The following is a 26586-nucleotide window of genomic DNA, read 5'->3' as shown; positions in this document are numbered from 1 at the left end:
GTATCCCTTGGATAAATTCCTAGCAGTGCTATTGCTGGGTCATAGGGTAGGTCTATTTTTAATTTTCTGAGGAACCTCCACACTGCTTTCCAGAGCGGCTGCACCAATTTGCATTCCCACCAACAGTGCAAGAGGGTTCCCGTTTCTCCACATCCTCTCCAGCATCTATAGTCTCCTGATTTGTTCATTTTGGCCACTCTGACTGGCGTGAGGTGATACCTGAGTGTGGTTTTGATTTGTATTTCCCTGATAAGGAGCGACGCTGAACATCTTTTCATGTGCCTGTTGGCCATCCGGATGTCTTCTTTAGAGAAGTGTCTATTCATGTTTTCTGCCCATTTCTTCACTGGGTTATTTGTTTTTCGGGTGTGGAGTTTGGTGAGTTCTTTATAGATTTTGGATACTAGCCCTTTGTCCGATATGTCATTTGCAAATATCTTTTCCCATTCCGTTGGTTGCCTTTTAGTTTTGTTGGTTGTTTCCTTTGCTGTGCAGAAGCTTTTTATCTTCATAAGGTCCCAGTAATTCACGTTTGCTTTTAATTCCCTTGCCTTTGGGGATGTGTCGAGTAAGAGATTGCTACGGCTGAGGTCAGAGAGGTCTTTTCCTGCTTTCTCCTCTAAGGTTTTGATGGTTTCCTGTCTCACATTCAGGTCCTTAATCCATTTTGAGTTTATTTTTGTGAATGGTGTCAGAAAGTGGTCTAGTTTCAACCTTCTGCATGTTGCTGTCCAGTTCTCCCAGCACCATTTGTTAAAGAGGCTGTCTTTTTTCCATTGGATGTTCTTTCCTGCTTTGTCAAAGATGAGTTGGCCATACGTTTGTGGGTCTAGTTCTGGGGTTTCTATTCTATTCCATTGGTCTATGTGTCTGTTTTTGTGCCAATACCATGCTGTCTTGATGATGACAGCTTTCTGGTAGAGGCTAAAGTCTGGGATTGTGATGCCTCCTGCTTTGGTCTTCTTCTTCAAAATTCCTTTGGCTATTCGGAGCCTTTTGTGGTTCCATATGAATTTTAGGATTGCTTGTTCTAGTTTGGAGAAGAATGCTGGTGCAATTTTGACTGGGATTGCATTGAATGTGTAGATAGCTTTGGGTAGTATTGACATTTTGACAATATTTATTCTTCCAATCCATGAGCACGGAATGTCTTTCCATTTCTTTAAATCTTCTTCAATTACCTTCATAAGCTTTCTATAGTTTTCAGCATACAGATCTTTTACATCTTTGGTTAGATTTATTCCTAGGTATTTTATGCTTCTTGGTGCAATTGTGAATGGGATCAGTTTCTTTATTTGTCTTTCTGTTGCTTCATTGTTAGTGTATAAGAATGCAACTGATTTCTGTACATTGATTTTGTATCCTGCAACTTTGCTGAATTCATGGATCAATTCTAGCAGACTTTTGGTGGAGTCTATCGGATTTTCCATGTATAATATCATGTCATCTGCAAAAAGCGAAAGCTTGATTTCATCTTTGCCAATTTTGATGCCTTTGATTTCCTTTTGTTGTCTGATTGCTGATGCTAGAACTTCCAGCACTATATTAAACAACAGCGGTGAGAGTGGGCATCCCTGTCGTGTTCCTGATCTCAGGGAAAAAGCTCTCAGTTTTTCCCCGTTGAGGATGATGTTAGCTGTGGGCTTTTCATAAATGGCTTTTATGATCTTTAAGTATGTTCTTTCTATCCCGACTTTCTCAAGGGTTTTTATTAAGAAAGGGTGCTGGATTTTGTCAAAGGCCTTTTCTGCATCGATTGACAGGATCATATGGTTCTTCTCTTTTTTTTGTTAATGTGATGTATCACGTTGATTGATTTGCGAATGTTGAACCAGCCCTGCATCCCAGGAATGAATCCCAGTTGATCATGGTGAATAATTCTTTTTATATGCTGTTGAATTCGATTTGCTAGTATCTTATTGAGAATTTTTGCATCCATATTCATCAGGGATATTGGCCGGTAGTTCTCTTTTTTTACTGGGTCTCTGTCTGGTTTAGGAATCAAAGTAATACTGGCTTCATAGAATGAGTCTGGAAGTTTTCCTTCCCTCTCTATTTCTTGGAATAGCTTGAGAAGGATAGGTATTATCTCTGTTTTAAACGTCTGGTAGAACTCCCCTGGGAAGCCATCTGGTCCTGGACTCTTATTTGTTGGGAGATTTTTGATAACCGATTCAATTTCTTCGCTGGTTATGGGTCTGTTCAAGCTTTCTACTTCCTCCTGATTGAGTTTAGGAAGAGTGTGGGTGTTCAGGAATTTGTCCATTTCTTCCAGGTTGTCCAATTTGTTGGCATATAATTTTTCATAGTATTCCCTGATAATTGTTTGTATCTCTGAGGGATTGGTTGTAATAATTCCATTTTCATTCATGATTTTATCTATTTGGGTCATCTCCCTTTTCTTTTTGAGAAGCCTGGCTACAGGTTTGTCAATTTTGTTTATTTTTTCAAAAAACCAACTCTTGGTTTCGTTGATCTGCTCTACAGTTTTTTTAGACTCTATATTGTTTATTTCTGCTCTGATGTTTATGATTTCTCTTCTTCTGCTGGGTTTGGGGTGTCTTTGCTGCTCTGCTTCTATTTCCTTTAGGTGTGCTGTTAGATTTTGTATTTGGGATTTTTCTTGTTTCTTGAGATAGGCCTGGATTGCAATGTATTTTCCTCTCAGGACTGCCTTCGCTGCGTCCCAAAGCGTTTGGATTGTTGTATTTTCATTTTCGTTTGTTTCCATATATTTTTAAATTTCTTCTCTAATTGCCTGGTTGACCCACTCATTCGTTAGTAGGGTGTTCTTTAACCTCCATTCTTTTGGAGGTTTTCCAGACTTTTTTCTGTGGTTGATTTCAAGCTTCATAGCATTGTGGTCTGAAAGTATGCATGGTATAATTTCAATTCTGGTAAACTTATGAAGGGCTGTTTTGTGAGCCAGTATATGATCTATCTTGGAGAATGTTCCAGGTGCACTCGAGAAGAAAGTATATTCTGTTGCTTTGGGATGCAGAGTTCTAAATATATCTGTGAAGTCCATCTGATCCAATGTCTCATTCAGGGCCCTTGTTTCTTTATTGACCGTGTGTCTAGATGATCTATCCAGTTCTGTAAGTGGGGTGTTAAAGTCCCCTGCAATGACCACATTCTTATCAATAAGGTTGCTTATGTTTATGAGTAATTGTTTTATATATTTGGGGGCTCCGGTATTCGGCGCATAGACATTTATAATTGTTAGCTCTTCCTGATGAATAAACCCTGTAACTATTATATAATGTCCTTCTTCATCTCTTGTTACAGCCTTTAATTTGAAGTCTAGTTTGTCTGATATAAGTATGGCTACTCCAGCTTTCTTTTGGCTTCCAGTAGCATGATAAATAGTTCTCCATCCCCTCACTCTCAATCTAAAGGTGTCCTCAGGTCTAAAATGAGTCTCTTGTAGACAGCAAATAGATGGGTCTTGTTTTTTTATCCATTCTGATACCCTATGTCTTTTGGTTGGCGCATTTAATCCATTTACATTCAGTGTTATTATAGAAAGATACGTGTTTAGAGTCATTGTGATGTCTGTATGTTTTATGCTTGTAGTGTTGTCTCTGGTACTTTGTCTCACAGGGTCCCCCTTAGGATCTCTTGTGGGGCTGGTTTAGTGGTGACAAATTCCTTCAGTTTTTGTTTGTTTGGGAAGACCTTTATCTCTCCTTCTATTCTAAATGACAGACTTGCTGGATAAAGGATTCTCGGCTGCATATTTTTTCTGTCTAGCACACTGAAAATCTCGTGCCAATTCTTTCTGGCCTGCCAAGTTTCAAAAGAGAGATCAGTCACGAGTCTTATAGGTCTCCCTTTATAGTGAGGGCACGTTTACCCCTTGCTGCTTTCAGAATTTTCTCTTTATCCTTGTATTTTGCCAGTTTCACTATGATATGTCGTGCAGAAGATCGATTCAAGTTACGTCTGAAGGGAGTTCTCTGTGCCTCTTGGATTTCAATGCCTTTTTCCTTCCCCAGTTCAGGGAAGTTCTCAGCTATTATTTCTTCAAGTACCCCTTCAGCACCTTTCCTTCTCTCTTCCTCCTCTGGGATACCAATTATGCGTATATTATTTCTTTTTAGTGTATCACTTAGTTCTCTAATTTTCCCCTCATACTCCTGGATTTTTTTATCTCTCTTTTTCTCAGCTTCCTCTTTTTCCATAACTTTATCTTCTAGTTCACCTATTCTCTCCTCTGCCTCTTCAATCCGAACTGTGGTGGTTTCCATTTTGTTTTGCATTTCATTTAACGCGTTTTTCAGCTCCTCGTGACTGTTCCTTAGTCCCTTGATCTCTGTAGCAAGAGATTCTCTGCTGTCCTCTATACTGTTTTCAAGCCCAGCGATTAATTTTATGACTATTATTCTAAATTCACTTTCTGTTATATTATTTAAATCCTTTTTGATCAGCTCATTAGCTGTTGTTATTTCCTGGAGATTCTTCTGAGGGGAATTCTTCCGCTTGGTCATTTTGGAGTGTCCCTGGCGTGGTGAGGACCTGCAGGGCACTTCCCCTGTGCTGTGGTGTATAACTGGAATTGGTGGGCGGAGTCGCAGTCAGACCTGATGTCTGCCCCCGGCCCACAGCTGGGGCCACAGTCAGACTGGTGTGTGCCTTCTCTTCCCCTCTCCTAGGGGCGGGATTCACTGTGGGGTGGCGTGGCCCGTCTGGGCTACTTGCACACTGCCAGGCTTGTGATGCTGGGGATCTGGCGTATTAGCTGGGGTGGGTAGGCAAGGTGCACAGGGGCAGGAGGGGCAGGCTTAGCTCGCTTCTCCTTAGGTGATCCACTTCAGGAGGGGCCCTGTGGCAGCGGGAGGGAGTCTGATCCGCTGCCGGAGGTTTGGCTCCTCCGCAGAAGCACAGAGCTGGGTGTTTGCTCGGAGCGAGGAATTTCCCTGGCAGGAACTGGTTCCCTTTGGGATTTTGGCTGGGGGATGGGCGGGGGAGATGGCGCTGGCGAGCGCCTTTGTTCCCCACCAAACTCAGCTCTGTCGTCCGGGGGCTCAGCAGCTCTCCCTCCCTTTGTCCTCCAGCCTTCCCGCTTTCCGAGCAGAGCTGTTAACTTATGACCTCCCAGACGCTAAGTCGCGCTTGCTGTCGGAACACAGTCCGTCAGGCCCCTCTGCTTTTGCCAGCCAGACTCGGGGGCTCTGCTTGGCCGGCAAGCCGCCCCTCCGCCCCGGCTCCCTCCCGCCAGTCCGTGGAGCTCGCACCGCCTCGCCGTCCTTCCTACCCTCTTCCGTGGGCCTCTCGTCTGTGCTTGGCTCCTGCGACTCCATTCTGCTAATCCTCTGGCGGTTTTCTGGGTTATTTAGACAGGTGTAGGTGGAATCTAAGTGATCAGCAGGACGCGCGGTGAGCCCAGCGTCCTCCTACGCCGCCATCTTCAACAACAGCCTAATTTGGCTATTGTTGATAGCACTGCTATAAACATTGGGGTGCATGTGCCCCTTGAAATCAGCATTTTTAATCCTTAGATAAATGCCTACTAGTGCAATTACTGGTTTACAAGGTGGTTCTGTTTTTAATTTTGGGGCAGAACCTCCATACTGTTTTCTGGAGTGACTATGCCAGTCAACATTCCCACCAACAGTGCAAAAGGGTTCCCCTTTCTCCTCATTCTTGTCAACATCTGTTGTTTCTTGAGTTGTTAATTTTGGCCATTCTTGACAGGTGTGAGGTGGTACCTCATTGTGGTTTTGATATGTATTTCCCTGGTAATGAGTGGTGGTGAGCATCTTTTCATGTGTCTGTTAGCCATCTGGATGTCTTACTCAGAAAATGTCTAGCCATGTCTTCTGCCCATTTCTTAACTGGGTTATTTGTTTTTTTGGGTGTTGAATTTGATAAGTTTTTAGATTGACATAGATTTATATGTCATTTAGATTTTGGATACTAACCCTTTATCAGATATGTAATTTACAAATATCTTCTCCCATTCCATTGGTTGCCTTTTAGTTTTGTTGATTGTTTTCATCACCGTGCAGAAACTTTTTATCTTGATGTGGTCCCAATAGTTCATTTCTGGAGGTAACATTTCTTATATGAGGCCTGATGCTAAAACCAATGACATCATTAGGAAAGAAAACTATAGACCGATATCCCTTAATATAGATGCAAAAATACTCAACAAAATACTAGCAAACTGAATTTAGCAGCAAATAAAAAGGATTATACACCATGACCAAGTAGGATTTAGCCCAGGAAGATAAGGTTGGTTTAATATACAAAAATCAAGCAATAAAGAACAAAAGTCATATGGTCATCACAGTAGACACATAAATTCATTTGACAAAATACAACACCCTTTCATAATAAAAACATGCAGCAGACTAGAAATAAAATGGAACTTCTTGAACCTGATAAAGGTCATTATGAAAACCCTACCTCTAATACATACATAATGGTGAAGGACTGAGTGTTTACCCCTAAGATAAAGAAAAAGACAAGGATATCTACTCTTGCCATTTCTGTTCAACATTGTACTGAAGGTGCTAGCCAGTGTAATTAGGCAACCAAAGAAACAAAAAGCATCCAGATTGAAAAGGAAGAAGTTAAACCACATGTATCATAGATGATATGATCTTGTATATAGAAAATACTGAATAATCTATAATATCATTATAACTAATAAGCAAGTTCACCAAGGTCACAGGATACAAGATCCATATATAAAAATCAATTGTTTTTCCATATACTGGCAATAAACAATTCAAAAATAAATTAAGACAATAATTCCAGTTTTGAAAGCATCAAAAAGTATAAAATACAAAAAACTTTAACAAAGAGTGCAAGAATTACACTCTGAAAGCTATATAACATCATTGAACGAGATTTTAAGACCTATATAAATGGAGGGGTGCCTGAATGGCTCAGTTGGTTAAGCATCCGACTTTGGCTCAGGTCATGATCTCACGGTTTGTGAGTTCGAACCCTGTGTCGTGCTCTGTGCTGACAGCTCAGAGCCTGGAGCCTGCTTCAGATTCTGTGTGTGTGTGTGTGTGTGTGTGTGTGTGTTCACCTCCCCCTCCCCGTCTCTCTCTCAAAAATAAATAATTGTTAAAAAAATTTTTAATAAAATACAAAAATTTAAAAAGACCTACACAAACGGTAAGAATACTGTGAAAGATTTAATGAAGATGTCGATTTTCCTAAAATTAGGGTACATATTTAGTGAAATTCTTATCAAAATCCCAGCAAGATTTTTTTTGTACATATAAACAATATTACCCTAAAATTTATATAAGTAAAGGCAAAGGAACCACAATAGTTAAAACAACTTGGAAAAAATAATAAAATAGGAGGACCCACTCCACCTGATTTCAAGACATTACATAGCTACAATTAGCAAGACTATGTGTTATTGGTGGAAGGATAGACACATAGATCAATGGAACAGATAGAAAACCCAGAAACAGACCCACAAAAGTCCTGTCAAGTTATTTTTGACAAAGATGAAAAATAAATTCAATGGAGGAAAGATAGCCTCTTCAACAAAAAGTGCTGAAGCAATAGGATATCCATAAGCAGATAGATGAACTTCTACCTAAACCTCAAACTTTATACAAAAATTAACTAAAATGGTTCATAGATTTAAATATAAAATGTAAAATTATAATCATTTTAGAAGAAAATATTGAAGAAAATCTTCAGAATCTAGGGGTTGTTGAAGTGTTCTTAGGCTTGACACAAAAAAAAACATGACCCATAAAAGAAAAATATCAACAAATTGGACTTTATCAAAACTTAAAACTTTTGTTCTACAAAAGAACTTGTTAAGAGGATAAAAAGACAAACTATAAACTAGGACAAATATTTTCAAACCACATATTTGATAAAGGGCTTCTATCTAAAATTCATAAAGAAATCTCAAAACTCAGCAGTAAAAAATAGATAATCCAATTAGAAAATAAGCAAAAGATATGAAGAGACATTTTACTAAAAATTATATATGGATGACACATAAGCAAAGGAAAATATATTGAACAGCATCAACCATTAGACAAATGCAAATTAAAATCATAAAGGGGTACCACTACTTACCTATTAAAACAACTAAAATAAAAAATAGTGACAAACCAAATGCTGGCAAGGATGTGGAAAAACTGGATCTCTTATGCAATCCTGATAGAGCCACTCTCAAAATGGTAGAGCCACTCTCAAAAATAGTTTAACAGTTTATTATAAAACTAAACACGCATGGGGCGCCTGGGTGGCGCAGTCGGTTAAGCGTCCGACTTCAGCCAGGTCACGATCTCACGGTCCGTGAGTTCGAGCCCCGCGTCGGGCTCTGGGCTGATGGCTCAGAGCCTAGAGCCTGCCTCGGATTCTGTGTCTCCCTCTCTCTCTGCCCCTCCCTCATTCATGCTCTGTCTCTCTCTGTCCCAAAAATAAATAAACGTTGAAAAAAAAAATTAAAAAAAAAAAAAAACTAAACATGCAATTACTATGTGACTCAGGAATTGCACTCTTGGACATTTATCCCAGAAAAATGAAAACTTTTGTTCACATAAAAACCTGTACATAAACGTTCATAAGCACTTTATTCCTAATGGCAAAAGTACTGGAAACAATCCAAGTATCTTTCCATGAGTGAATGGCTGAACAAATTCTGATACAGCCATATAATGGTATAATGCTCAACAATTAAATTGATATATGCAAAATATTGATGCATGAATAATGAAACAAAGTCAATACCTAGGAGTCACACACTGTATGATTCTTTTTATATCATATTCTTCAAGTTACAGAATTACAGAGATGGAGAACAGATTAATGGCTGCAAAGGATTAAGGATGGTAGGGGTAAGAAACAGATGGATGTATCTATAAAGGCATAGCATCAGGGGATTATTGTGGTTATGGAATAGTACTGTGTGTTGATTGCAATGGTGGCTACACATATCTACGTACTTTATACTAATGTCATTTGGGGAAACTGAGTGAAGGGTACACTTAACCTCTTTGTACTACCTTTTTAACTTCCTATGAATCTAAATTGGTTCAAAATAAAAAGTTTCCTTAACAAACAAAAATGTTTGTTTATAAATCAGGCTGATCTTCCTTGTAACACTAAATGCCAGAAGACAATAGATCTATGTCTACAGTTTTGAATGGAAATGGCTGTGACTCCAAAATTTTATACTTAGCCAAATTGCCTTTCATATGTAAAGGAAATAGAAAGGCATGCTCAGCTTCATTCATTTATTCCACAAGATATTTTGAGTTCAGGTAAGATATTCTGTACCAGGTAATATGCTAGGTGCTGGGGACAAAAAGGTAAAAATATAAATGTTTCCTTCCCTCATGAAGCCCTCCAAAAGTATTGTATGGTGCTTAGAATAAATTAGCACAGAAACAAATGTAGAAATACTTTAAAACTGAAATCATTTCCATAAAGAATAGAGTGCCATTATTTAGAATAATGTGGGAGAACCTAATTTAGAATGTGTGACCAGTACTATTGGTTTCCCATCCCAAATCATTCCCAGCCCCTTTCTTCTCATCACATAAACTGAGAGAGCTAAATGTTCACTTTGGCAGCCTCCTTCACAACTAAGGAGTAGGCATGGACCTGAGAAATCTGTTCTGAGCCTTCTTGGAAAGATTTCCTTTCCTGATAGAAATGCAAAGAAAACTTTTTCTTTCCTATTTTTTGATGACTGAAGCTATGGCAGACCCCTGAAGGGAATAGGTTGATAACAAAAGCCAAAACGTTTTCTGGTGTTAAGCCATTATTTTCCTGGTCCTTTGGCTAGGGGAACAGGCTTTTCTTGAAGTTTTTTTGTCTGGGCCTGTTGGCAATTCAGACTTGGAGGCTTATGCAGTATTCTATCCAATCAGGACATAGGGGAGGCACTAAGGAAACAAAGGGACTCACTGCTGTGTTGTTCCTCAAGTCCCAAGGTCCCTAGGCAGTTTATCTCCTTTCCACCATTGAGAGTCTTCATATGCTTGTTTGTTGCATACATCTAGCATTTATTAGTTGTAAGAGCGAAGACCTGGAAAGAATAAGCTATTCCATCTGGGAGAACTGGAAGTCCAGAAACTAGTTTAAATGTTCATTCTGGCTCTGTAGAGCCTGGCTTATATAGAGGCAAGGATAGAGCATGTACATTTATTAGGAAACTGTTGCATTGTTCCCAGACAGGTGATGGCAGTAGAATCAGATAGACACCAACAAATCTGAAATATATGTTAGAAATAGAATTAAATGGACTTGCTATTGGATTAGGAATGGGGGATAAGGAAAAGAAAGGAATCAAACAGAAATCATTTAATATCTGGCATTTTCAGAGATGGAGGAGACTGGGGCAGGGATGGCTTTCAAGGGGAGGGGAAAGGAAAGCAGCATTTTCATTTTGAACATGTTAAATTTGAAATGTCTTTTCCAAAAAACTAGCAGAGATGTCATGTAGACATCTAGAGCCTGGAAGAGTGGCCTAGGCTAGAGAATTTAAATTGGGAATCTTCAGATTAAAACCTTGGTACTAAAGAAAGTCACTTAAGGAGAACATATAGAAAGAGAAGAGGGCCAGGACCAAGTCCTGAGAAGCTCCAATATGTAGAGGCAGAAAAGTCATAAAAGAATTATAAGAAGAGGCTAGTGATGTAGGCAGCAAGCCTGCAAGTCTTCTGTGACTCTGGTGTCACAGAAGTTGAGAAAGGAAAACATTTCAAAAAGAAAGGAGTAGTAAATGGTGCCAAATCATGATGGAAACAGAAATTAGAAGTCAGCAAGGTAGCCACTGGATTTGGCAACATGGAACCCACTTGTCATATTGACAAAAGCAGTTTAAGTTGGATTATGAGGTTGGAAGCCAAATTTGAATGAACTGACGAATAAAGGGAAATCAAGAGGTGGTAACCATAAAGAAGAGCATAGACAACCATTTTTGGAGGGGTGGCTGTGAAGGACAACAGGGATTTTCATTCATTCACTCTGCGAAAAGTTACTGAATGATTAATATAGTCTGGGTATTGTTCTAGGCTCTGGGAATATATCTGTGAACAAAACACAGTGGGAAAGCCCTAATGTGGAAAATTATCCGGATAAAGACTCAAAGGAGGATTTTGAGGTTAGAAAAGCTAGAATATGTCAATAATCTACTTGAAAGAAAAATACTGTTCTGCAGAATAGTGGATAACACAAGAAGAAAAGTCCTTGAAAAGGCAAAACATTAATCATAGGCTCAGAAAATATATATCACCAGTACCTTGTGAAAATTACTTGAAAATGATCTCCAAACAATGAGGCAAAGTTAAGTTTAAGAATCAACTTCTAGGGATGCCTGGGTGGCTCAGTTAATCGTCTGAATTCTGCTCAGGTCATGATCTCACAGTTTGTGAGTTCAATCCCCGTGTAGGGCTCTGGGCTGACAGCTTTGAGCCTAGAGCCTGCCTCGGATTCTGTGTCTTCCTCTCTCTCTGCCCCTCCCCTGCTTGTGCTCTCTTTCTCTCAAAAATAAATAAATAAACATTTAAAAAGGAATCAACTTCTAGTTTGAAAATAATAAATTTTCAACATTTATTGTGTTTTTTTCAAGCATACAGAAAAATTATAAGAATGATACATTGAACACCCATATATTCACCATCTAGATTCTATAATTAATATTTAGCTAAATTTGTTTTGTCACTATCTATAGCAACTCATATTACTTTTTTAAAATTTTTTTAACATTTATTTATTTTTGAGAGAGAGACAGAGCATGAGTGGGATCAGGGCAGAGAGAGAGGGAGACACATAATCTGAAGCAAGCTCCAGGTTCTGAGCTATCAGCACAGAGCCTGATGCGGGGCTCGAACTCATGAACCATGAGATCATGACCTGAGCTGAAGTCGGATGATTAACTGACTGAGTCACCCAGGTATCCCTCATATTACTTTTTGATGCATTTCAAAGTGCTAGAGACATCAATACACTCATCTCCAAGCACTTCAGAATGCATAAAAGGTAATGATTTCAGCACATGTGTTTAAGTCCCTTCTTTTCATAATCCCATTGAAACAACCTAAGAACTATAAAGATAGGAAAAGCTCTTTATAGGTGAACAACGAACAGATTAGAAACTTTTAAAAGCATCTACAAGACTGTCAGATAAAAGCAGTGAGTAACCTAAATTCAACTCAAAACAAAGTAGAGGTTCATGTAAGAAGAAGGAGGACTGTTCTCTCAGAAGAGCTTTGGAAATGTCCAAAGTTAGCAGCTGAGACTGGAAACAGAGGCAGGCTACAAGATAGATACAAGGGAGAAAACCAAACAACTGGGGTAACTGTTTCAGCATCCCACATGTGGACCAACTGGCTCAAGTCTGACTCCAGCCTTCATTTGCTTCAGATGGTGAGGAAAGTGGGCAGCATTACCATAGGAAGATTCTAAAATAGGTAGGTGAACCAGTTAGAGAAGGTGTGATATGCCCCAATTAGCTGCAGGCTGTCACAATTATCATCGGCACATCAGGAACTTCCTTGCACTGTGGGCTCCCTATTTTCCATGGGAAACTGCACTTAGGACCCAATACAAGAGCTCTAAATCTCAGACAGCAGGAGCCTGAGGCGAGAGTGGAATAAAAGATCACTCTAGGGAAAAATTCAAATCAAGAGAGACATTGGGTACCACCCACCATGTTGCTGGCACATAGAATAGCTGAGGGAAAAAACTAGTCATTTGACAAAATACTTAACCTCCTTGATATATGACTACATTTTGGTAGTTCATTCCATACTCTTCATGTCTTAATTGAATTCCCCCAATACAATAAAATAAAACTACAGAAAATACAAGCTTTCAATTTTCTTCTTTGTCTAGGGTATCATCTCAGAGGGAATCTATCTCAAATGTCAGGAAGAGACAAACATAGGCTCCCTCTTCAGAATTACCAGTCAGAGACCAGTAATGAATTTGTGAAAAAAATTCAAAAAATTTTAGAGAGAAGACCATTCCAAGGAAATGTTTACCTTTGAAATAGACTTGATGGGATGAATAGGTGATAACTTTAGAAAATTGTAAATTAGTATTCTCAATGAGCTTTGAGAGGACATTCCATTTCTACAGAGGGAACAATTGAAGCTTAATTTCAGATGAAAAACATAATTGCTGAATTTGAAAACATAATGGTGATAGTGAACAGTACATTGGATATTGCAGCAAAAAGTCAGTTACTTAGAATAAAAGCTAAAGAAATTCTTTTATAATCTAAAAATTAAAAAAAAAAAAGATGATGATAATGAGTCAAAAGAAAAACCACATGAAAGAATTTCATGAGTAAGGAATGAAATCCTATAAGAATCCAGAAGGAAAAGAGTAGGTTAACCACAAATGGAAAAAAATTAGGCCACCATCAGATTTCTTTTCCACATCATAAAATGTGAGAACTGAGCATTATCTATAGAGTTTAGGGGAAGCCAAAGTTGTGATCCAAGAACTCTATATCCCACCAAGTTATCGCTCATGTATGAGGGTAGAAAAAAAGACATTCCCAGATAGTCAGGGACTCAGAAGGCATACACATTTATTTCCCCCATGCCCAATCCTGCTTTGTAGAAAAAATTTTCTGTGCACAGACCATGGAAAATGTCCCCAAACACCTGGCTCTATGGACCATGCCCCAAAACTGAACATATCAGGTTATTCAGAGAACTGGAAATGGGACCCTGAGAGACTGGTCCGGGAGAGAGCTCTGGGCATTTGAAGCAAAGGGTCATTTAGAGTCAAGGTGGGAATCGCCATTATTGCAAACCTGCAAGTTCAAATTATGGTGGAGCAGTGAGGCTCTGAGGGAGAGGAAGAATCTGATTTGCAGAAAGAAGCAGGAGAATGGAGTGGATCCAGAGAGAGAGAAAAAGAAAGACAATGACTTATTTTCCTGTCTTTGGTTATGTAAAGATGCTGTTGTTTTTGTTTTATAAAACCGCTTTTTGTCATTTTTCATGTTTTATTTCTGTATTGGTTAATGTTCTTGTAGTTGAAGTAACAGAAACAAACTAGGATTAGCTTATACAAGAAAGAGGATACTTTATAAAGATGTAAGAGTGGCTTGAGAAATCCAAAGGAAAAATGAAACCAGACCTCAGAAAACAAAGTCTTAAACACCCAGGAAGTAACCTCTTTCCATCGCTAATCTCTGCTTCTCAATATATATTTGTTTCATTCTTCTCTCTCTTGTTGCCAATTGATTCTCACTGCTTCCTAGTCTACCTGTTGGGAAATGATTACCAACAGCTCTAGAGTTTCCATCTCCTCCATTGTTTAAGAGAGCTTTCAGACTGAGATGGGAATCTCTTAGACTCAATTCCAAGGGCTGCAGGGAAAAGGATTATTGGTTCTGTTTGGATCAGATGCCCACTCCCAGTCTAATCACATGTATCCAGGGTGATTCCCAAAGTATTCCTAAGAAGTGTTGACTATAGACTATCTTATTTTATTTTTCTTTAAAATTTTTAAATGTTTATTTATTTTTGAGAGAGAAAGACAGAGACAGAGCACAAGCGGGGAAGGGCAGAGAGAGACAGGGAGACATAGAATCTGAAGCAGGCTCCAGGCTCTGAACTGTCAGCACAGAGCCTGATGCAGGTCTCGAACTCATGAGCCGTTGATCATGATCTGACCTGAGCCAAAGTCGGACGCTCAACCTACTAAGCCACCCAGGTGCCCTTAGACTATTTTAATTACAAATATGAATATGTTGGATGATAACAACTGTTAGCAAGGATGTGGAGAAATCAGAACCCTCATACATTGCTGGTGGGAATGGAAATGGTGCAACTGCTTTAAAAAACAGTTCAGCAACGTCTTAAATGGTACAGCACAGAGTTACCATATGACCCAGAAATTCCACTCCTGGGCATATAGTCAAAAGAACTGAAAACATATGCCCACATTAACACTTATACACAAATGTTCATAGCAGCATTATTCATAATAGCCCCAAAGTGGAAAAAAAACAAATGTCCACCAATTGACAAACAGATAAACAAAATGTGATATACCTATGGAATTTAACATGATTTAACCATAAAAAAGAATGAAGTATTGGTATATGATATAACATGGATAAATCTTAAAAACATGCTAAGGAACAGAAGCCAACATAAAAGGCCACATGTTGTATGATTTCATTTATATATAATGTACAGAAAAGGCAAGTCTATAGAGACAAGAAGTGATTGCCAGGGTCTAGAGGAAGGAGAAGTGGGTAGTGAATGCTAAGTGGTATGGGGTTTCCTTATGGGATGAAGAAAATATTCTAGAACATTTAATACCCTGAATTAGTTATTGGTGATGGTTGCACAACCTTGTAAATACACCAAAAAATCATTAAATTGTACACTTTAAAAGGATGAATTTTTTGATATGTGAATATGTCTCAACAAAATAATTGTATGGGAAAAAATGAAAGAAACCTTTAAAAACAATGCTTATTCTTCTTTAAAAATCTGAACAATAAGGAACCCCATAAAGGAAAAAGGCAGTAGTTTTCTGATCACCTCTAAGGAGTAACCATTGTTAGCAGGTTGTTGTATATTCTCCCAGACCTTTTGTTATACATATAAAATGTACGTATACTCTCCATAAGTAAGTTTAGTGAGGTTTATTTTCTCTTTCACAAGGTTCAAATAGATAGAATCATACTATATGCTGTTTTAAAATTTTCTCTGCACCTTCCTTGCATGAGTTCTACATTGTGTTGACCAAAGCCCGCACTCAGTGTTGGGTGGGATGGATATGGTCCACATGCTGATGGACAGAGTGCACCCCTAGGTAGTCCTCTGGGGGTAGGAAAATTTCTTGCCTTCCAGGGGACATAAGTTGCCTGGGTACTACCTTATCTCTGCATCCCAAGGGCTTCAGCTCACACAGCTGCCCTTGTTTCATCCTTCACCCTTGACTCTCTTTTGCTATGTTTCTATTATATCTAAATTTGGAACACCCCCTTCTTCAAGATGCCTCCACCTTTTGCTTTATTAATTTTTAAAAATTTGCTAAAGTTTATTTATTTATTTTGAGAGAGACAGAGACAACGTGAGCAGTGGAGGGACAGAGAGAAAGGGACAGGGAGAATCCCCAGCAGGCTCGGCACCATCAGAATAGAGCCTGATGCAGGGCCTGAACTCATGAAACCATGAGATCATGACCTGAGCCCAAACAGAGAGTCGGATGCTTAACGGATTGAGCCATCCAGGTGCCCCAAGATGCTTCCACCTTTTGTAGCATTTGTTGCCTGATTGTGTGATTCAAGTATTTGGTTTCCTTCACCTTTCCAATCACATTTGTCTTCTCTCTTTCACAGATTCCTCATAATTCTAGATCTTCTGGGAGTATCTATTTCAGTTTTCAAGCACCACATCTATTTATTTTAGAAATATGTAGTTTCTGGGGCTCCTGGTGGCTCAGCCAGTTCAGTGTCCAACTCTTGATTTCATCTCAGGTCATGATCTCACAGTTCATGAGACTGAGCCCTGCATCAGGCTCTGTGTTGACAGCAAGGAGCCTGCTTGGGATTCTCTCTGTGTCTCCCTCAAAACAAATAAATAAACTTAAATATATATATATATATATATATATATATATATATATATATATATCGGGGCGCCTGGGTGGCTCAGTCGGTTAAGCGTCCGACTTAGGCTCAGGTGATGATCTTACAGTCCGTGAGTTCGAGCCCCGCGTAGGGCTCTGTGCTGACAGCTCAGAGCCTGGAGCCCGTTTCAGATTCTGTGTCTCCCTCTCTCTCTGCCCCTCCCCTGTTCATGCTGTCTCTCTGTCCCAAAAATAAATAAACGTTAAAAAAATTAATATATATATATATATATATATATATATATATATATATATAATTTCTATAATTTCCAAATAGTTAGAGTAGGAGGAAGATGCTGGATCATGTGCTTAGTCCTCCATCTTGATTTACTCTCCTTCATACTGCTTTATGACTTATGTTTTTCATTCAGCAATATATAATGGGGTATTAGTTAAGATCCCTTGATTACAAGCCACCAAACCCGATTTATTTTAACAAAATAAAAAAAGGGAATTTACTGAAAGAAGAATGAGATAACTCACAGAATCAAAGAAAAGCTTAACAACTGAACCTGAGAAAAGACAAGAACCAGGACAACTTGTAGGATCTCGGTAATCTGTTCTAATGAACAGGATGTCACTGTTGAGAGAGGTTTGCTCCTATAATAATTTTCCTATTTTTGTGTGATTACACCCAAGATTCAAGTTCTTGAGAGAGTTTTATTGGCCTAAACTAGATCACATGCTCAGTCCTTCAGCATGGTAAATAAGAGGATTTAATGGGTAGTTTCATCAAGAGTTGGTGGGTTCTTCCTCTTGCACTGTTGGTGGGAATGCAAATTGGTGCAGCCGCTCTGGAAAGCAGTGTGGAGGTTCCTCAGAAAATTAAAAATAGAACTACCCTATGACCCAGCAATAGCACTGCTAGGAATTTATCCAAGGGATACAGGAGTACTGATGCATAGGGGCACTTGTACCCCAATGTTCATAGCAGCACTCTCAACAATAGCCAAATTATGGAAAGAGCCTAAATGTGCATCAACTGATGAATGGATAAAGAAATTGTGGTTTATATACACAATGGAATACTACGTGGCAATGAGAAAAAATGAAATATGGCCTTTTGTAGCAACGTGGATGGAACTGGAGAGTGTGATGCTAAGTGAAATAAGCCATACAGAGAAAGACAGATACCATATGGTTTCACTCTTATGTGGATCCTGAGAAACTTAACAGGAACCCATGGGGGAGGGGGAGGAAAAAAGAAAAAAAAAAAAAAGAAAAAAAAAAAAGGTTAGAGTGGGAGAGAGCCAAAGCATAAGAGACTGTTAAAAACTGAGAACAAACTGAGGGTTGATGGGGGGTGGGAGGGAGGAGAGGGTGGGTGATGGGTATTGAGGAGGGCACCTTTTGGGATGAGCACTGGGTGTTTTATGGAAACCAATTTGACAATAAATTTCATATATTATAAAAAAAATAAAATAAAATAAATAAAAAATTTTCTGAAACCAAAAAAAAAAAAAAAAAAAAAAAAGAGTTGGTGGGTTCTTGCCCCCATATCCAACTTTGTGCTGAACCACAGTGCTTCAATGGTTCTGTGTTGAACCACAGTCCTGTGTTGAACTACGGTTGGTGGTTTCAAGCCCCATATCCAGCTTTGTGCTGACAGTGTGGAGCCTGCTTCAGATTCTCTGTCTCCCTCACTCTCTGCCCCTCCCCAACTTGCTCTCTCTCTCTTTCTCTCTCAAAAATAAATAAACATTAAAAAAGAGTGATGTAATTTTTGGGATGGGATAGTTTTTCACATGAAAAAGGAGGAGTTATTACTAAAGGAAGTATACTATACAGACAAGAAACGATAGCTGCCCACCAAAGGCCCATCCTCATCTGCCCAATAACCACCTTCCTATACCTGCAATTTCAAAAAATGCCCCCTTATATAATGCAACTGTTCCGTGTACAATTGAAAGCACACTCAGCCCTTTCCCCTAGAGTCAACTGAAGTCTCATCAGTTACTACACCCAGATCCAAGTCTAGGATCTCTGCATGATAACTTTCTTTCCCCACTTCCATGCTGATCCGTATATTCTGCAATCCATGGACTAAATAATAGCATTCACTATCACATCCATCACTTCTACATAGAGCAATGGAGGAGAGTTTAAAAAATATTTACATATATGTAAATATAGACGTATGTATGTGTAAAACATGAAGTATAATATTTAAGTGAAAATGTAAATATTCATTTTTACAACTGGCCAGGAGGCTGTGGTTGGTATTTATGATTTCCCTTCCCCATTACCCATTCTAAATTTTGAGCTATTGGTGAGCCTATCTACATGGAGTTGTTTTAGTCTTCCACTAGCTTTTACTTCTGGACACAGTAGTAGCAGAAAGTGCCCCAGAAGATTTGCTGGCAGGGGAGTAACCATACTCAACCATACCCCATTGGGTAGTAGCAATCCTGTTTCACCTTGATAGAGTCAGTCATTCCAACCTAATCGGTAAGTCCCTTCCTTTTTCTGGCTTGTCTTCCCAGCAGCATGAGAAGCTTGAAATGACAACGTGGCTGTTGTCAAATATACTTCAGGGGAAGCATTCCTTTCTTCAGTATTAAAACCTCTAAACTGATAGAGTTCAGAATCGCAGAAACAGGAAGCAACATTTTTACAAGTGATGCATTAAGTATAATAGTAAGAAGGATCACTCCTATTTACATCCCCTGGTTCCTTGGTCCCTGTGATCTAGCTATGAAATAAAAGCACCATATATTTATCAGTTACTATAGAATGGCATCCTGTCTTAACAAGATGCTGCCTACCAACTGAGGCACAACTATCCTTCCCATTCTATAAAGCTAGTTGGTTTTGGTTGATGGGAAATGTGGTAACACCAGTGCACGTCAGTTCCTTGCCTGACTTTTTCTTCTGTAAGGTAAGTTTCTTGGTCAGTGACATCTTTCTATGTACCTGTCATAATGGATACGGTATTCAATAAACCCATGGATAGTGAAATTTGCAGAAGCACAGTGAGCAAGGGAGGTAGATATGTTTCCAGAATAATTAGACATTACAGAGACAACAAATCACTGCCTGCTCCATGAGGGAAGGGGTCTAGCATAATCAACATGCCACTGTAGCTGGTTTGTCCTCTTGAGCCATAATCCCTCATTGAAAGCTTATGACAAGCAATCTGGGTTAACAACATGGTCACTCAGCAAAGACCAATTCAGACTTAGGAGGGGGGAGTTGGACTTTTGTTCATGAGTACATTTAGCAAGTGCTGGGTTGGCTGAGAAGGGAGGTTGACTGATGTTCATAGGATGGTGCATCTTGTTCACCTGCTTATTGAGAGCCTCCTCTGTAGTTGGGTGCATTGGTGAGTATTCTAGCAGTATACAAACAGTCCCAAAATCTGGGACCATTTTGAGAGTTCTGTGTACATGTTTCTTCCTTAGATCTCTATTTCCCTTTCATTATGGAATATTTATGGGAACACCAATTTTATTGCTTGTTAGATCAGAAAAAAAATAATGACAAGCAGCTTAGGTTGTATGCCTAAGGATGTTGTATGCCTAAGATCAGGTATTCAGTCTCCACCAGAGCAAACCATGATGTGCTACTAAAAAGGAGATCAGTGTTTGATGAGAGGGGCACAGATTTATTCCAAACTCTTAAACATCTCATTTGTGATTTCCCTGTCAGGGCTTTCCATAGAATCCCTTCCCATTGCACATTAAGCTGTTTGTTCCATAATGGAGATAGGGGAAAGAGTCTGAATGGATTTTGGATTTTGAAATGGTTGATGTTCCCTTCCTCCAGCCAGCACCAGAGGGAGAGAGAGAGTGTGTGTGCACTTTCTTTGGATTCTTCTCATTCTATATATAGAACCTGTGGTGGGGGAAATCCTGGATGAAAATGCAGCAATAATGCCCCTGTCACTCCCACGAGATCCATACTCTCATGCTGGCTCACACTCCAGCAATTGCCCCCAGCAATTCATCAAAACTTCTAGTTTAATGTTCTTACTTCTTGCCAGCTTTTTTCATTTTTTAATATTTTATTTATTTATTTTGAGAGAGAGAGAGAGAGAGAGAGAGAGGAGCAGGGGAGGGGCAGAGGGAGAGAGAGGGAAAGAGAGAATCCTGAGCAGCCTTCATGCTCAGCACAGAGCCTGAAGCAGACCTGACCTCAAGAACCATGAGATCATGACCTAAGCCAAAATCAAGACTTGACGCTTAACCCAAATGAGCCACCCAGGTGCCTCCAGCTTTTTCTGATAAGGGTTAAGAGTGACATCTTTCTAGCTCTCAACATCTCCAAGTTGAAACTGGACATTCATTGGAGACTGAAATTTGAATTTCATGTGATTTTCATATGTCACAAAACTTTATTCTTCCTTTGATTTTTTTCATCTCTTGAAAAATTTAAAACTACTGTTAGCTCACATCCTGTACAAAAGCAGGCAACAGACTGGATTTGGCCCACTAGTGGTAGTTTACCAATCCTGATCTGAGGGATTTATGCTACCTTATGGTCATGTGATATGGGAAAAGGTCTACCGAGTATCTTCCAAGAAAGGTTCTTGATGTGTCCTTACTCTGAGAGGCACATAAAAAGGACAGTCCAGATTCTTCCTTTTGATGTTGCATGACTGAATGTGATACACAGAACTTGAGAAGCCACATTGCAACTATGAGGGGACTAGCCTCAGGAAACTGAGGGTGGCAGAACAGAAAGATAACAAGATTCTCGGGTCCTTGATGACATTGTTGAGCAGTTAAACTAACAAACACTGGAGCCATCCTACCTCATAACATATTATATAATACAATTTATCTTTAATTATATCTTTAATTATTTAATTTATTATAATTATATCTTTAATATCTTTAATTATAGGTATTTTAGAGTTATATTTTCTGTTAGACATTCTAACTAAAACAATAAGTCAAAAGTTCATGTTTTTTAGAGAGAGACAAACAAAAGAAAGACTCTTAACTATAGAGAACAAACTGATGGCTGCCAGAGTGGTGGGGGTATGGGTGAAATAAAGAGGATCAAGAGTACACTTACCTGGGAATGCAAGCTGGTGCAGACACTCTGGAAAACAGTATATAAAGTTTCCTCAAAAAACTAAAAATAGAACTACTCTACAACCCAGCAATTGCACTACTAGGCATTTATCCACGGGATACAGGTGTGCTGTTTCAAAGAGACACATGCACCCCCATGTTTATAGCAGCACTATCAACAATAGCCAAATATGGAAAGAGTCCAAATGTCCATCGATGGATGAATGGATAAAGAAGATGTGATACATATATATATATATATATATATATATATATATATACACACACACACACACACACACACACACACACACACACACAATAGAGTATTACTCGGCAATCAAAAAGAATGAAATCTTGCCATTTGCAACTACATGGATGGAACTGGAGGGTATTATGCTAAGTGAAACTAGAGAAAGACAAAAATCATATGACTTCACTCATATGAGGACTTTAAGAGACAAAACAGATGAACATAAGGGAAGGGAAACAAAAATAATGTAAAAACAGGGAGGGGGACAAAACAGAAGAAACTCATAAATATTGAGAACAAACTGAGGATTACTGGAGGGGTTGTGGGAGGGGCGATGGGCTAAATGGGTAAAAGGCATTAAGTAATCTACTCCTGAAATCATTGTTGCACTATATGCTAAATAATTTGGATGTAAATTTTTTTAATATGAAATTTATTGTCAAATTGGTTTCCATACAACACCCAGTGCTCATCCCAACAGGTGCCCTCCTCCATACCCATCACCCACCCTCCCCTCCCTCCCACCCTCCATCAACCCTCAGTTTGTTCCCAGTTTTTAAGAGTCTCTTATGTTTGGATGTAAATTTTAAAAAATAAAACAAGTTAAAAATAAAGAAAAGAAAAGAAAAGAAAAGAAAAGAAAAGAAAAGAAAAGAAAAGAAAAGGAAAAAGAAAAGAAAAAGAAAGTGATGTTAGGTGGTGGTTGTTGTATGAGTATAGAAGTCTTATGGAAGGTGAAGGTATTAAAAATTATATGCTTTCCTAGAATATGCCAATGACTTTTCATGCTTGTCACTTTTACCATATTGTGAAACTTTTTAGGATAAATAAATGGATTAAGTAATATGAATAAAAAAGAGTACACTTACCAAAAAAAAAGTTCTATTATTATGATGAGCAATGAGTAATGTACAGAATTGTTAAATCACTATATTGTACACCTAAAACTAACATAACACTGTAAATATACCCGATATAAAAATAATAAATTAAAAAAATTATTTTACTTCATCAAAATAATTATGTTCATTTGAAGAAATTATTTTTATTTAATTTTAATTTTAATTCCACTTATTTAGCATACAGTATTATATTAGTTTCAGGTATACAATATAGTAATTCAATAGTTCCATACATCACCCTGTGCCCATCCTGACAAGTGCACTCCTTAATCCTAATCACGTATTTAACCCATTCCCCAACCCTCTCCCCTCTGGTAACCATCAGATTGTTCTCTACAATTAAGAGTCTGTTTCTTGCTTTGTCTTTCTCTCTCTCTCTCTCTCTCTCTCTCTTATTTTTTTCCCTTTGCTTTTTTCTTCAATTCCACATATGAGTAAAATCATATAGTATTTGTTTTTCTCTGACTGACTTATTTTACTTGGCATTTATCCTCTCTAGTTCCATCCATGTCTTTGCAAATGGCAATATTTCATACTTGTTAATGGCTGGATCCTATCCCATAATATATATATATATATATATATATATATATATATATATATATATATATCACATCTTCTTTATCCATTCATCAATCAGTGAAAACTGGGGCTACTTCTATATCTTGGCAACTGTAAGTAATGCTGCTATAAATATAGGGGTGCATGTATCCCTTTGAATTAGGGTTCTTATATTCCTTGGGTAAATACCCAGTAGTGTGCTTGCTGGATCATAAGGTAGTTCTATTTTTAACACTTTGAGGAACCTCCATACTAATTGCCACAGCGGCTGCACAAGTTTGCATTCCCACCAACTGTGCACGAGTGTTTCTTTTTCTCTACATTCTCCTCAATGACTGTTGTTTCTTGTGTGTTGATTTTGCCCATTCTGACAGGTGTGAGGTGATGTCTCATTGTAGTTTTGATTGGCATTTCCCTGATGATTAGTGATGTTGAGCCACTTTTCATGTCTCTGTTGGCCATCTGCATGTCTTCTTTGGAAAAGTATCTGTTTATGACTTCTGTCCGTTTTTTATCTGGATTATTTGGTTTGTGTGTGTCAAGTTGTGTCAGTTCTTTATACATTTTGGATACTAACCCTTTATTGGATATGTCATGTGCAAAAATCTCCCATTTCCTAGGCTGCCTTTTAGTTTGTTGATTGTTTCCTTCACTGTGCAAAAGTTTTTATTTTCATCAAGTCCCAATAGTTTATTTTGCTTTTGTTTCCCAGGCCTGAGGAGACATATCTTGAAAGAATTTGCTACAGATGATATCAGAGATTTACTGCCTATGTTCTCCTCTAAGATTTTTATGGTTTCAGGTCTCACATTTAGGTCTTTAATCCATTTTGAATTTGTTCTTATGTATGGGTGAAAGAAAGTGGTCCAGTTTCAGTATTTTGCATGTTGCTGTCCAGTTTTTCCAATAGTATTTTTTGAAGAGACTGTCCTTTTCCCATTGGATAGTCTTTCCTGCTTTGTCAAGATTAACTGACCATATAGTTGTGAGTTCACTTTTGGGTTTTCTGTTTTGTTCCATTGATCTATGTGCCTATATTTGTACCAGTATCACACAGTTTTGATTACTACAACTTTTTAAAAACATTTTAAAAGTTTATTTATTTTTGAGAGAGAGACAGAGAGAGAGAGAGAGCCCGAAGCAGGCTTCAGGCTCCAAGCTGTCAGCACAGAGACCAATGCGGGGTTCAAACCCACGAACTGTGACATCATGACTTGAGCGGAAGTCGGACGCTTAATCAACTGAGCTACCCAGGTACCCCCAATTACTACAGCCTTAAAATATAAGTTGAAGTCTGGAATTGTGATGCCTCCAGCTTTGTTTTCCTTTTTCAATATTGCTTTGGCTATTCAGAGTCCTTAGTGGCTCCATACAAGTTTTAGGATTGTTTATTACAGCTCTGTGAAAAATGTTATTGTTATTTTGATAGGGGTTGTATTAAATGCTTAGATTGCTTTCGACAGTATAGACATTTAAACAACATTTGTTCGACTGAGGGAGGGAAGATGGCGGCGTAGGAGGACGCTGCGCTCACCACGCGTCCTGCTGATCACTTAGATTCCACCTACACCTGCCTAAATAACCCAGAAAACCGCCAGAGGATTAGCAGAACGGAGTCGCCGGAGCCAAGCGCAGACGAGAGGCCCACGGAAGAGGGTAGGAAGGGCGGCGAGGCGGTGCGCGCTCCACGGACTGGCGGGAGGGAACCGGGGTAGAGGGGCGGCTCACCGGCCAAGCAGAGCCCCAGAGGCTGGCTTGCAAAAGCGGAGGGGCCTGACGGACTGTGTTCCGACAGCAAGCGCGACTTAGCGTCTGGGAGGTCATAAGTTAACGGCTCTGCTTGGAAAGCAGGAAGGCTGGAGGACAAAGGGAGGGAGAGCTGCTGAGCCCCCGGACAACAGAGCTCAGCTTGGTGGGGAACAAAGGCGCTCGCCAGCGCCATCTCCCCCGCCCATCCCCCAGCCAAAATCCCAGAGAGAACCAGTTCCTGCCAGGGAACTTCCTCACTCCGCGCAAACACCCAACTCTGTGCTTCTGCGGAGGAGCCAAAACTCCGGCAGCAGATCTGACTCCCTCCCGCTGCCACAGGGCCCCTCCTGAAGTGGATCACCTAAGGAGAAGCGAGCTAAGCCTGCCCCTCCTGCCCCTGTGCACCTTGCCTACCCACCCCAGCTAATACGCCAGATCCCCAGCATCACAAGCCTGGCAGTGTGCAAGTAGCCCAGACGGGCCACGCCACCCCACAGTGAATCCCGCCCCTAGGAGAGGGGAAGAGAAGGCACACACCAGTCTGACTGTGGCCCCAGCGGTGGGCTGGGGGCAGACATCAGGTCGGAGTGCGGCCCCGCCCACCAACTCCAGTTATACACCACAGCACAGGGGAAGTGCCCTGCAGGTCCTCACCACGCCAGGGACTATCCAAAATGACCAAGCGGAAGAATTCTGCTCAGAAGAATCTCCAGGAAATAACAACAGCTAATGAGCTGATCAAAAAGGATTTAAATAATATAACAGAAAGTGAATTTAGAATAATAGTCATAAAATTAATCGCCGGGCTTGAAAACAGTATAGAGGACAGTAGAGAATCTCTTGCTACAGAGATCAAGGGACTAAGGAACAGTCACGAGGAGCTGAAAAACGCTTTAAATGAAATGCAAAACAAAATGGAAACCACCATGGCTCAGATTGAAGAGGCAGAGGAGAGAATAGGTGAACTAGAAGATAAAGTTATGGAAAAAGAGGAAGCTGAGAAAAAGAGAGATAAAAAAATCCAGGAGTATGAGGGGAAAATTAGAGAACTAAGTGATACGCTAAAAAGAAATAATATATGCATAATTGGTATCCCAGAGGAGGAAGAGAGAGGGAAAGGTGCTGAAGGGGTACTGGAAGAAATAATAGCTGAGAACTTCCCTGAACTGGGGAAAGAAAAAGTCATTGAAATCCAAGAGGCACAGAGAACTCCCTTCAGACGTAACTTGAATCGATCTTCTGCACGACATATCATAGTGAAACTGGCAAAATACAAGGATAAAGAGAAAATTCTGAAAGCAGCAAGGGGTAAACGTGCCCTCACATATAAAGGAAGACCTATAAGACTCGTGACGGATCTCTCTTTTGAAACTTGGCAGGCCAGAAAGGATTGGCACGAGATTTTCAGTGTGCTAGACAGAAAAAATATGCAGCCGAGAATCCTTTATCCAGCAAGTCTGTCATTTAGAATAGAAGGAGAGATAAAGGTCTTCCC

At 39.4% G+C, this 26586-nt stretch overlaps 1 long non-coding RNA gene across 1 annotated transcript; it reads left to right on the top strand.

The window, feature by feature from the left end:
• Positions 1-325: 325 nt before the first annotated feature.
• On the top strand, positions 326-23962 carry LOC123594660. The gene is made up of 3 exons (XR_006710824.1): positions 326-378; positions 12431-12435; positions 23895-23962. It is a non-coding gene; the product is annotated as an uncharacterized LOC123594660 (long non-coding RNA).
• Positions 23963-26586: the final 2624 nt, after the last annotated feature.

The sequence above is a fragment of the Leopardus geoffroyi genome, chromosome X (genome assembly GCF_018350155.1).
Source record: "Leopardus geoffroyi isolate Oge1 chromosome X, O.geoffroyi_Oge1_pat1.0, whole genome shotgun sequence".
NCBI lineage: Eukaryota > Metazoa > Chordata > Mammalia > Carnivora > Felidae > Leopardus > Leopardus geoffroyi.
This window is presented reverse-complemented; position numbering and strand designations above follow the sequence as displayed.